This window comes from Sturnira hondurensis, unplaced genomic scaffold, assembly GCF_014824575.4.
Source record: "Sturnira hondurensis isolate 20B ecotype Veracruz unplaced genomic scaffold, ASM1482457v3 Scaffold0012012, whole genome shotgun sequence".
Classification (NCBI taxonomy): Eukaryota; Metazoa; Chordata; class Mammalia; order Chiroptera; family Phyllostomidae; genus Sturnira; species Sturnira hondurensis.
This window is the reverse complement of record NW_028084643.1, coordinates 3,449,449-3,463,677: the sequence shown is the minus strand read 5'-3', so window position 1 is coordinate 3,463,677 and position 14,229 is coordinate 3,449,449.

Below are 14,229 nucleotides of genomic sequence, written 5' to 3'. Positions count from 1 at the left end.
TGGGGATGATTTGGGTGGGGGGAGGGAGAGAGTAAATTCAGACAACTGTAATTGAGCAACAATAAAATAATTTTTTAAAAAAGTATTACCATTTAAGATTTGGCAGATATTGCTAAATTATACTTCTGCAGCAATTTGTACTGCAACCAAAAAGTGTGTGAGATAGCTTCCCTGCATCATGTCAATACTACATCATATCAATTATTTTAGTTTGATTAGTTTTTAAAATTTCTAATATTTGTTTTATTTCCTATTTATCTTTAATATTGATGAACTATGGTATTGTTTTTGTGTTTATTGGGCATTTGCATTTTTCCTTATGGATTGCTTATTTTGTATTAAGTAACTTATCTTTATTACATTAATTTTTTAAGCAATATATATTGTGAGTAGTAATTGTTGCATAGGTAGCACGGAAGTTCTTTAGTCTACATTCTACTTTCAGCTTTTCAGTGATGTCCTTCATTACGCAGTACTTTTTATGGCTTCTGATTATTGTGTATTTCTCAGGAAGGCTTACCTCCTAACAAAATAGCTTTAGGATTTTTTCTAACATTTTTGAAGCTTTTAAAAATGGAGTTATTTTATTTTATAATTATATATTTCATATTTAAAAAGAAAACAGTTGTGACCTATTTTAGTAAATGTTTCAGGAAATAAGTGGGCCAACACTGTGCTTTTTGGCTAATGCTGGAGAGGAAATTAAGGTTTCCTCTAGGAAGGCATCAGGGCTATCACTTCCTAATCACATGCATTAATAATAAAGTGCCTGTCTTATATATGTCCTCTGGACCCACTTCTTTCTTTCTGCTCTACTATATTCAGCATGATTGCTCTTGTTCTCAGACTTCTCGTTTTAGTCACCAGGTACTAGACATCATATCTTCACTTGCTGGCATCCAAAGCAGAAATGAAGGAAATTCAGATGCAGAGGTGACTTCCTCACATATGGAGGAAAATCTTTTCTAGAAATAAGTGCCTGTACATGTTCTGTATTTCTTTGGCTTCAAATGAGTCATAACCACCTCCCTAGTCCAATCCTAGGCTTAGGTGGTTAGGATGCCTATGGTCATCTTAAACCAATAATTATACAACCCTCTAAAGCCAGGGTCATTGCCAATTGAAAAAAATTGTTAGCAAGAAAAAATGCAAGACATTAGTTGATGAATGGGCAAATAATATAATTTATTAAACTAAATATATAAATGTAGTCATTTAAAGTTTTAGACATTTCTAGAGATTTTCATATATTAAATTGGTTTAATCTCACATTCATGTAAGGGTAGTTTTTCCCCTAGTTTTATAGATGAGGAAGCTGGGATCTAAAAAATTACATGATTTTTATAATATCATAAAACTGATGAGAAATGTGAGGGGATTTAATTCAGGTCTAATTCCTAGTTCCAGACTTCATTGGCTGTAACATACTATCTATTACATAAACAGAGTCTTTGAAATAATAAGAAAAATGCAGGTGTAGTTTTAGTTTTAGATACATGGGTGAAACATCACTACCAAAATTTTCTTTTTTAGGTACAAAAATTATTTTGTGAGTAGCTCATCTACTAGAAATTGTCTACTTGACGGAAAGAGATGATGGCCACAGAGCAAGTCATTTCTCACACAAAGGAAACTTGCAATTATCAAAATAGGTGGAAGAAACTAGTTTTCATAAACGTGTTTGGGGCAAGTTGAAAACATGAATTGGGTGGTTTCCTGGATCGTTTCCATTTGTGTGGGAATGAGATACCAGGCATATTCACATACGTAGTTCAAAATATGAATGAATGATTGTGTTTCTCTGGAAGTCCCTAGTGCTTTGTCCACTTGAAACCTGTATACTTTTGCGAACCAATGTCACAGCCAATGAATTCAATTCAAAATGTAGCCAGATTTTTGTTTGTTTTGTTTTCTAAATAGTAGAAGATAGCAGAACAGGTACTATTTTGTTTATAGTCTCTCCTCCATACTCCTGTTTTTTTAAGGAATATCATTCATGTTTTTTATTATTTATCCTAGGAACTCATTCCAAAGCAGACCTGACATGCCACATGTACGCTCTTAAGATTTTAGTTCTGTTGTTTCAAGTGATAATGCAGTACTAAGAATATTAATGTCTGTGGATCTCTTCTGCTGACAGTCTGACATCCTGATTCAGACAAACTGAATTTAAGTATAAAAGCAGACATGCTACATTTGCTGCATTACAAATATTTCAAGCACTCTGGGCAACAAAGGGTGATCTGCATGGATCCTTTTATTTTAAAGTTTCTTTTTTATTTAAAACATCCTTGTTCAGTAGACATACCCAATTTAAAGAGAAGCCAATATATAATCTATTTGATGTTATATGATCTGTTCTTGAATATCGAAAAAGTGAAGAGAAAAATTCTTTACCCATTACTTGTTTATATGATTCAAGATAAGCAATTTTTTGCTTGCGATGCAGATTTGAGGTTATTATATTCTTTGAAATAGAAATGAAAAAAATTGGCTTTTTTGATGAAAATTCTCCAGAGTAATTTCTAAGTCTTTTTATTAAAAAAAAAAAAGGAAAAATAAAAGAGAGCCCTCCTTTTCTCCAAGGACAGATTTCTACCTCTCTTTCCTCTGCTCCCCTCCCCCTCTCCCTCCCTCCCCCTCCTTCCCAGGAGTTCTTTCTGCTTACTTACACTTTTAGTATTTTATTTCTTTTATGATGACAATAAAAAGAATATGGCTATATGAAGATGTAAATGAATTTTGAGGTACCTGTAGTAAGTTTAGAAATGATTTTATGTGAATGTACTAAAATAAAAAAGTCTAACAAATTGGAGTGACCAGCTGAAATTATGCAAGTAGTTTATCAAGCATTTCAGTTGAGTAGACTGGAAGTTATATATTATATTCCAAATGTCAAATAGTGATTAAGACATCCATATATTTTGTTAAGATTTTATAAAATACCCACTTATATAATAATAATAACATTATATATGCATGCCTTGGGCAAGTAATACAATTGTTTCTTCAGCCTTTAGTTCTTTCAGCTGCAAAATGATGGACATGCTAAATCAAAGTCATTAATTCAAATGCCCAGGAAGGACCAGAGTATATAGGGAGTGGCAGGGACTCCTTGTACCTGAAGAATTCATGGTGTAAGATGGCCCCTCTCTCCTTCTCTCCTTCCCTTTATTTCTTCCTTCCTTCCTACCTAGACATTTTGGCTCCAATAAACATATTTGAGAACTGAATTTACTAATGGTCCAGGTTATAACTTTGAACTAAGAATAACTGAGATCACATCAGCTTTGAAAATGGATTTTTTATAACAATTAGGGAATTATTTTTTCATTCTAAATTTTTACTTGCTTAATTCTCTTTACCCTTAAAGTTTAACAGTATACTTGGCCCACCATTCTTAGCTCTGTTTCAAAGTCACCAAAAAACTGTTATTTTGACAATGAAATGCATTGATTATATGTATATAATGTACACACACATACCATATATATATATACATGGCCATATTTTTCCTGGAAAATAATGCTATCAGTTTAAGAGTTAGATAATGTAGAACTTTTTATTAATGTAAAGGCAAACTTAATGCATTTGACTTTGCCACACAAGTTTACATAAACGTGATTAGTTCACGTACTGTTACCCACAGATACTAATTTAAAAATATTTCAGTTAACTTGAATTTTATTACTGTATTTATTTTTATATATTTTATTTTATAAATTTTAAATTTATTTTTATTGTTTATGCTGTTACAGTTGTTCCTGCTTTGTCTCCCTTTCCTCGCCTCCACCCAGCTTGACCCTTTCCCCCTCCTCAAGTCAATCCCCATTGTTGTCTGTGTCCATGGTAGTGCATAAGTGTTCTTTGGTTAATCTCTTCACCATCTTTCATCCTGTCTCCTCCTTCTTTCTAGCATCTGTCAGTCTGTTTTATGCATCTAAACTTCTGTTCATCTATTTTGTTCATTAGTTTGCTGTGTTCATTAGATTCTACATATAAATGAGATCATGTATTATTTTAATAAAACTAAGTAAAAAGTAAACTCTGATCTATTGTTCTGAAGAAAATCTGACTTTAAAAATGTAATGAAAGAGAAATTTTTCATTACACAAGGAACTGGCTCCTTTTGCATGATTCTTCATGACACACTGCTTTGCTTCATCAAATTCTTAAATTTTAAGTATTGGTAAATCATAGTCACTTAGTTTTATTTTTGAAAATGGACATAATGGATAAAAAAGAGTAAATCCATTTGACAAAAAAGTTTTCCCTTGCCATTCACAATTTTTAAATTGTCTAGTCCTAGTAGTTATAAATAAATCTTGGAAAGTGAATACTTAGGAATATTCACTTAGGAATACTTAGGACTATTTAGAGAAAATAGTGGAATACTGGATACTGGAATACTTAGGACTATTTAGAGAAAATCAATTAGAGTTTACCTAAGACTCAATAGACATTACATACTTCTGGTAATGGTAAAGTTTCAGACTATACCAAGATAAAGTATATTAAATTTCATGTCTGTGGGAAAATGGTGGATATGGGGTTATTCAATCTACCTCCGAGTCTTTATAAGCTTTTGGATCTTCCAGAGTGTACTGTCCATGAGAGTATAGACGTTGCTGTGTTCACTGCTGTATCTGCAAAGCTCAGAGTCGTTATTCTCAATGTTCAGAACAGTGTCTAGGACATAGCACATACCCAATAAATGCATATTTCAGTAATTACTTAATTACTTTTGGAAAAATGTTTTAGGATTCCAACTATAGATATTGAGAGCAAGTGGTATTCTAAGGAGAATATAATAGAACAATTGAAAAATATTTTAATCAGTATTTAAACTGTGAGGTAAGCATCATGTTTTTTATTGTTGTAATTGTAATCACCAGGGGAAGTTTTGAAGGTTAAAAGAGATTTACATTTTCTTGAAATTTCCAAGGAAAGCCTAGAGGATAAATGGGACATTTGTATCTGTGGTACTATTGAATTGATTTTTAAAGAATTTACTTACTTCATTGAGAGAGGTGGGAAAGGGGAAAGGAAGAGAGAGAGGTGGAGAGGGAGAGAAAAACATAGGTTTGTTATCCCACTTTTTTATGCATTCATTGGTTGATTCTTGTGTGTGTCCTGACTAAGGATCTAAATCACAACCTTGGCTTAGTGGAATGGTGCTCAACCAGCCAAGCCACCAGGCCAGAGTGAATTGAATTCTAAGTAGACAGGAGTGGTGAAGGTAGCCTTACCAAAACATGTTATGGTTTTAAAAGGAGTAAATAAATGAATCATTAACTATAACTGTACTCAGTTGTTTGTGTCTACAATAATATAATTATGAAATTATTCATTCCTTATCCTTGCTTTGTAGATCATATACATATTATGTATATATATATATATATATATATATATATATATATATATATATACATACATATACATATACACACACCTTATTGGGTGAAGCAGGTTATCTGCTTTTGTTATTTGTAGATATTCTGCTTCTTATGTGTATTGTCAGCAATGTGCTTTGCTTAATTATGTTTTCCTTATTATTGCCCTCACTGTCCACTCAACTACAGGTTATTTAAATCCCACTTTATAACTAATATCTAGAAAATAGCATGCCTTAATTAATTGATAACATTGTGTCATTTGAGTTATTGACTGTTTTAAAACAAATACCAACTCATATTTTTATCATTGTGTTGTTATTATTTTATTTCATGGCTGTAGTGCTGAACATCAGTGATTTGTGTTCCCTACCACTGCATCAGAACCACCTTGCTTAATGACTTAAAAGAATAATTGCTTGTGTTGCTCATGAATCTTTCATTTGGGCAGGACTTGGCAGGAATGGCTTGCCCCAGGTGGGAGGTGGTTGATTTACTTTCAGGGTCACTCCTTCACATGACTGGCCTTTTGGGAAGCTCAGCAGTGGGTCAGAGGCTTTGTTTTCTTTCCACATGAGTCCCTTCATTGGCTGCTTAGGTTTCTCACAGCACAGTAGTGAGCTTCTGTACCATCTTTAGAAAACAAAGTATGAGTGCACAGTGTTTTTATGTCTAGCCTTGGAAGTCACATAGCACCACTTAAGCTGCACTTCATTGGTCAAGGCAGCCAGAAGAGCCCACCCAGATTCAAGGGAAGGACACATCCACGCCATCAGCAACAGGTTCTAGAAGAATATGTAGGGCACAAGATGTTGTATTCACTTATGTCTACCATAGGACTAATGATTTGTTCTTTTCCCATTTCCAAAACATTCTTAGAAATAGAGATGTTGTATCTCTTGCATTCCTAGATCCTTTTCTGTGCATTTACACGGCTGTCTTCTGAATTGGGGCTTTTGTACGTAGCCTTAGGGCTTAGCACTTCCTGTTACGTTTTGTAAGCCACAGTATACATCTACTGGACACATGTGCAGAGTAATATTTGCTCTTCTGATGCTAAGGTTTTCTTAAGCTTTCCTGACATCTCAAAAAGACTTTCTCTAGGAGACAGTGGTAATCAATCATAGGCATGTTTCTTGTACTGTTGGACTCTTAAGTACAACTACCTACTCATTGGTTCTCTGTATCCCCAACTGTATGTGCATATAGAAGAGTAAAATTATCTAAAATCAGAATAAAAGTCTGGTCTGGTTGTTTTCTGCTAATAATATTTTGGTATGATGAGTGTTTTACTTAGTTTAAATTATATTTTAAATACTCATGACTTCAAAATATCTTAAAACTTTAAGGCAAAGCCGAAAAATGGCTAATGCAGTCACAAGCTCATCTTTTTTTTTAAAACTGAGTGGGAAATACAATCTTCATAATGTGTATTAATCTTCTCTGCTGTGCTTTCTCTTTCTCCATCTACCTGATGGAGTCTGTAAGATTCTTAAACTTGTCAGAATCATTAGGCGAGACACTTTCTTTTCATAAGAAGGCAGTGCTACAGGAGCCAAGGTATAATGAAATGATGTCTTAGGGAGTAACCTTCTGAACAGCCTGTTTGCTGCTGGTTTTCAGTAGACTGTTGTTTTTTCTCTAGCCATACTTAATAACTCTGTATGGTAATTCAATTTGATGTTAAGTTAAACATAATTCTGGGTACATTTTTATATCTGTTTTTCCTAATGTTTATTTATTTAAATTACAAAGAGTATCTAGTTTGGTTCATGTTATATATTAACCTGTTTAATTTATTATCCACTTATAGAAAAATAATGACTCATTGATTTTATATGTATTTATTTATTAATCTAGTCTATTTGTTTATTTATTGTATCTTTTATAACTATTTGTTCAGCAAGCATATATTGAACCCTTTCCATATGCTTGACTTGGAGTTATGTATAAAGTTAAGTAAAATGTTATTCCTACTCTGTAGCTTGTACTCTATTAGAAGAGGTTGTCAACTTTTATTTGTAAATGCTAATGCAAACACCAGTCCATTCAGAGATGAATTTATAAGAAAGCTTTTCTGGTAACTCTATTTTCTTCTAATGGTTTTATTTTTATAATAATCACAAGATTTCTATATGATTTTTACATTTATATTTCTTACATCATGCAGTCTTCTTTTTACACTGTTAAAATCACTTCTTCTTTTAACATTTTTATTTATTTATCTTTAGAGGGGAAGGGAAAGAGAGAGGGAGATAAATATCAATGTATGGTTGCCTTTTGTGTGTCCCCTGCTGGGAACTGCCCCACAACCCAGGCATGTGCCCTGACTGGGAACCAAACCGCGATCCTTTGGTTTGCAGGCCCACGCTCAATCCACTGAGCTACACCAGCCAGGGCTTAAAGTCACTTCCTAATAGTACTAGAATAGTTTCAGCCTTAGTGAACAGACTGTGATGAGGTTTCTGTTATGGTTCAAGACTACATGTAGGCCATAGATTCATGAAAATAAAACCCTTGTAGTTTCTCTGGCGAAGACCTGGTGGCTTGTTACATTAAGACCCTTTTTCTTGGGTACTCTCTGTTTCTGTAATTAGCATTCTTCACCATAAGATAGTGGTTTCGTAGTGTTATCCTTAGACCAGAGGATCATCTGGAAAGTTGTTTGAAAGGCCAGTTCTCAGGCTCCAACTCAAATCTTTGAGGGGCATCCCAGCTGCCTGCTGTGCCCTCTGGGTGATTCTGATGCACAGCAGAATTTGAGAATTAGTCTCTAAAAAAAGAATCCCAGCACCTTTTTTATCTCTGCATTAAAATTTTGAGTCATTTTCAGGATATACTTAGTATAAATGTAGTTGCTTTATCCAGTTAAAGTTATTAGTGGAAAGTAATAAGCATAATATGTTTTTGAAGAGTCTATGCTATACACTAAAGACACAAAGCGGGCTTGTTTATTTGACACATTTTCTCTATTCCTTGAGAAAAAACAAGTAAAATATACCCCTCTCTCTTAGTATGTATGGGGTTTGTATTTTTTTAAAAGTCTGTATGTGGTTTTATAGTTATTGCCTTAGCAATGGTAATATACTCTCTGATTTATCATTAAATATTTTTTACCTTTGGAATGTTGGTATAATGTATGGTAAACAGTGTTCTAAAGTCCATTCAGATGCATTAGATTCTGTAATACCATTGTAACAGGGTTCATAGGATATTCCTCACAAACCTTGACTTGGGGGATGGAAGAAGCAGAGGAAAGCCTTTGGGAGGAACTTTGTGTATCTATGGGAACTAGTTATGTTAAAAGGCTGTGCTGTTGCTCTGGGCCGGGGATATGGGCAGACTTTGACTTCTGATGTAGCCATGATGTAGCAGGGCAGGGGGTCCTACAGTGTCTGTCCAAACAAGGAGGCGGGTCCCTTTTTACAGCGACTGTGCAAGATGCAGGAAGGCAGTTGGCCCTGTGTCCTGGGCCACGCTGCCTGGGCCGATAATGGCGGTGTAAAGCATGTGAACTGTACAAACAATGGGAAGAGGTAACGCAGTGTGAAATAAGTCAGAAATGGGGTCCTGCTGGAAGCTCTGGGCCAGGATTTAAACTAGGTGTGGCGTCCATGAGGCTCGCTCTCTCTCGGCCATGTGGTTTGAAAGGGTGCAGAAGGGCCCCACCGGCCCACCATGAGGTCTGGTGTGTGAGGAGGTGCCACATAGTTTTGGACAAAGGGCTGGAGAACACTGCCACATGACCGATGGTGCTGGAAATTGTGGAACCTGCCCAGTGGAGCAGGGAATACTGGGAGAAGCTGGAGATGCTGAGCTGTGACCAGGAGTGCTGAACTGAGGACTTCTGTGTATCTAAGAGGCAGTACCTCTGATGGCATATTCTGAAGCTGGACTGACTTGGCAAAGGGAGGCAGGACCGTGTGTTTATGGGTGTTTTAAAGGAATGGAACTTAATGGCAGAATTCCACCATCACTCTAAATCTGTATACCATTTAAACAAACAATTCCTATCCTTTTCACCAAGCTCCGGCATTGGGAGCCATGCTTCTTGGGGGCAGGCCATCAGACCCCTTACAACTGTTTCAAAACTGCATAGGCTGGGGTTCTGTATCATCATGAGGAAAATTGGTAATATTTAATGAGCACTTACTATATTATCTCAATTAATTTTAACCCTATTTGAAATAGATACTATTTCCCTCTTTCCTTTCAGCCAACCAAAGGAAAAAAAATAAGTAAGTACTTCGCCTTGGCTAATATAGAGTGGAATCTCTTTACTCAAGCTTATGAGTTGAGGCTTCATGAAGAGTCTTTTACCACAGTCCTTCATTTCTGCAATGGAAAGTACCTTGGGTCCGGTGTTGGAAGACTTATGTCAGTGGTTCTCAAAGTGGGGTCACTGTACCAACAGTATCTGCATGATCTGGGAACTTGTTCGAAATGAACATTCCTCGGCCTCAGCCCAGATCTACTGAAGCAGAAAACCAGCTGTTGGGAACCCAACAGTCTATGTTTGAATGAACTCTTTTGATGATTCAGATGCACTGTAAAGATGATTCGGACACACTGTAAAGTTTGAAAACCATCTATCTATGTTTTAAAGAGTCTGTTATTTGCTTTTCTAGAATTTTAGTCAAGTTATTAAACATCTGGATTTGTCACTATGATATGTCTTAGGAGGCTTGTATGTTAGCTTTTAAATTGACAGCGTTAATTGATCAAAATTGTTTAGCTTGCCGTATTTTAGCCTGCTGTTTAATACAGAGCCAAGCTTGAAGGCCATGAAGAGGTGGGATGAAGGCCAGTAGGAAAGTTCTGTCCACTTTGAAAGGTGAGCTCAGTAAGTGTGTAGCCATGAGGAACTGAAAAGAGTTATTGGAAGAGGAGATTAGAACAGAATTTGCTGAAATATAATAGTATTAACCTTTACACTCAAGTTTTGGCTATTCCTGATACCTAGGGTCCCATTCCACTTTTTGTGCATGGCTCAAGTCCATCTTCAGTATGAAATAATAGCACTGAGATTTGAGGCAGAGGGCAGGGCCACTTGTGGGAAAATCCCAGAGAGAGGACCACAGCTTAGAGTGGAACAAGCTTATGTGATTTGTGCTCTGAGACACAACTAGTGAAGGAAAAGTCAAGGGTTGGGCTGGGTGAAGAAGGGCTTCTCTCTCAGAGACTTCACCGAGCTTTAGGTCTAACTGCCAGGCCCCAAAGAGGGACACGATGAAATGAAATCTCTCAGGATTCAGGTAGATGAATATCCAGGATATTCTTTGTGTGTTTCTGTCTCTTTCCTGTCTGTGTCTCTCTGGCTCTCTGGCTCTTCTCGCCCCACCCCCACCCACACACATACACACACCCCCGGGTAGCAAAAATAAGTGGGGAGAGATGGAGTGATGGTTCAGTAGGATCTCACAGTTGTACTATAACCCACTGGCAGGTGCTTTCCTCCTGTCTTCCACAATAGAAATTAGTCTTAAGTGGGTGAAAATTCCCTTTAAAAATTATTTTCACAATAATATGCAAAGTCTGGCACAAATAACACCCCTTTTTATTATAGAATTTTTATTACAAAATTATAAGCTTGTAATTGTGTAACATAACAATATCACAGTCAAGCATGCCGTATAATGTTTTAGATGAAATGTTCAAATTAAAACTATAAATTTTTACACCCATATTATTACCTTCCAACCCCACTCAAGCAGGTGTTAATTCTGCCAGACCCTGTATAATAAGTAAACAAAACAAGACAAAATCAAAGATTGCCTACACCCCAAATTTGAGTTTCCATAGGCATTTAAATTTGGGAAATGAGTCAGATTAATATGCTGCACAAACCAGATGTTATTGCTTTCGTGGGACCAATTAACTCTACTATTCTCAACTTCCTAAGAGCAGAAAATGAGGGTGTGTCAAGTTATTGGTAGGTCTAAATGAGTAATTGCTTGTCTATATAGATTTTTGAGTGTAAGATAAGTTTCTTTAGTATGATACTATTTAACACTATGTTTTCCCCTGTCTACAGTGTCTTGCTACTTCCAGGCAGAGTGGCAGTTTCAGTGTGTGAGTTTCATATTCCGTAATCTATTTCTGTCATTAGCTTACATCTTTACTCACCAAATATTAAAACAACTTGGAAGTGAGAGCTAAATTTTGTTATATGTTTTCAGAATGATTCGTTTCCACTTTTAGTTCTTGGCATTCTCTGTTAGGTTTTAGTGTGTTAACAATTAAGGGTGAAAAGCCAACACAGCATTCTGGAATACATGAAACACAGCACTGTAACTATACATTTCATGTCTTATTGTAATTGTTCATTTATGGGTCTCTCCAACTGCCCCTCTATTTTTGAGAATTTCCTGGAAAGAGACATTTTCTCATTTAGCTTCACATAGTAGTAAATCTTACATGTTCAATGACATTGTGTTGAATTTCAAACTGAATATTTCTTGAATGGAATTTCTTTATTAAAAAACTTTTTATGTAGGAGGGGATGCTAGAGATCATATGTAATTTAGTTCTTATTTTACCTATGATCTTATAAAATCTTAAAACCAGCTGGCAGAAAGGATTAATATATTGCTTTATCTATAAAACCTATTATTATTACTTTTATTGTCTTTGTTTTCCAAAGTAAAAAACGAATAATAATTTGGGCATTGGGCTTAATATTTAGATCAAAAGGTGCAAGTGATATCTTAGCTTCCCAAAAGAGTGCATATGCTTAGTTTAGTCTCAGGTAATAACTTACATAGTGTAATAAAAATATGGTTGAATGAATTCCTGTGAAATTGATATTCAAAGACTTAACTAAGAAGGCTAGCATAGTGGAAATGTTCCATTAGTAACAAAATATTACTTTCCAAACACAAATAACTTTTCCATGTACATCTGTCTTGGAAGTTATCATGAAAAACTTAATGGCATGCAAACTATGGCAGAATTTTAGCTTTATTTGTTGACACTCCATCTATATGCATAAGTGAGATGTAGTCATATACCAAAGTGAATTTATCTACTGTTTAATATCTAGAAGTAGGTAAGAAAGCCAGCTTTTGAAGGAGAAGCATTTGTTTTATTTTCTTTTCTCACCTAAAGTCAATAACTACTTGACTGTTGTAATATGAATTTAGAGGTAACCCAAATCCCAGTATTGCTGAGACTGCATCACTGTATAACCTGTCATTTCTTAATGATACACATAAAAACCAAATACATTTTCAATTTCTCAGTGTGTTGTCAAAAGTCTAATGGGGCTTTTTTGTCTTGCACATTATCCATGGGCTTTGAGTCACAAGCTAAGGACTGTGTTGTATGTTGACCATTAACCTGTCATAGTGCGGAGTACACACTGGTGTTTTGCTTCCTTGTATAACATATTCCCTCAGTATATATTTACTGAAAGCAATCTATAGAGTAGCATTAGATGAGAAGAGGGCAAAGCTTTAATTCTGTGTGCTTTTTAGAATTCCCTGTGTGATTTATGTTGCTGTTATTTCTCTCAGAATATTCTGGTGAGAAAGCTTCCAGATCCTTAGATTATAATCACAGTGGCTTGTCCCAGTTTCATCCTGCCATGGCTTCTCAGTGAAGGGGGGTTTGTGTTTTGTGTTGTTTGTTTTAAACTTAAACTCACAGAGATGACTTTTTGTATGCTCTTAGTTTCCTTGAGATGGCAGTGTAAGCTATTTACTCTGGAACAAACTGCCTTTTTTTTAAACAAAGGAGACAGCTACAGCTTTATTTTATGTTAACTTATACAGTGTATTTTTGTCTTAAAAGTTCACAATTTTATAAAAGCTAACTATATACTAAATATTATTCTGTTATTTTAAAAAATAGATTATTGTGATAAAATAGTAATCATTGCCCTGGCTGTTGTGGCTCAGTGAATTGAATGTGCGCTGTGAACCGAAGGATCACCAGTTTGATTCCCAGTCATGGGCACAGGGCTCAGTTATGGGCCAGGTCCCTAGTGGGGGCCATGTGAAAGGCAACCACACATTAATCTTTCTTTCTCTCTTTCCCCCCACCTCCCCCTCTCTCTAAAAATAAATAAATAAAATATTTAAAAATAAAATAGTAATTGTTAAAGTATGTTTTAGAAAGTGTTTTATTTTCTCTTTGGGATTTTTCTTCCTTGATCATTTTCAGGTTCCTATAAAAAGAAACACAGTCCTCTAAAGATGATAATAAATGTCTCGGTCATCTATTTATTTGTACTAAACTGTGAATCTGGGAGACTTTTGGAAAGTAAATGTCAGTGAACTACAATATTCATCAACCTTACTTTCAGTCAGTCTTACATAGGAGAAAGTAAAATATAAAAAAGACTACAAAAGTAGAGATCTGTCTTTCATCTGTGCAAGTGATAGACACAGCAACTTTAACAATACCTGTTTTCCGCTGTTAAATGTGATCTGATATTTTAAATATATAAAATGGAAAGATCTCAACATTCTCAACACCAAGGGGTAAGAATGTAGAATTTGTTTCAGGGCTGTAGAAAGAATAATAGGAGAAGCTTAAGGGTAATATTTTTCTTTCTCTGGAAGCAGGGAGTTGGCAAATTATACATTATTTTTATGAAGAAATAATAGTGATGATAAGAGAAAAACACTGTGTATAATGCATGATAAATATTTTGTATATTAGCTCACCAAATCTTCCTAAAGCACATGACATTATTACTATTGCTAGGAATTAGGTTTGAAGAGATTGATGACACTGAGAAATCAGAAACAGAACAAGGTGCCTGGCCCAGCCACTAAGACTCGAGAGCCTGAGATGTTAACTCCAAGGAGATGTATGTTGGTGTTAGAGG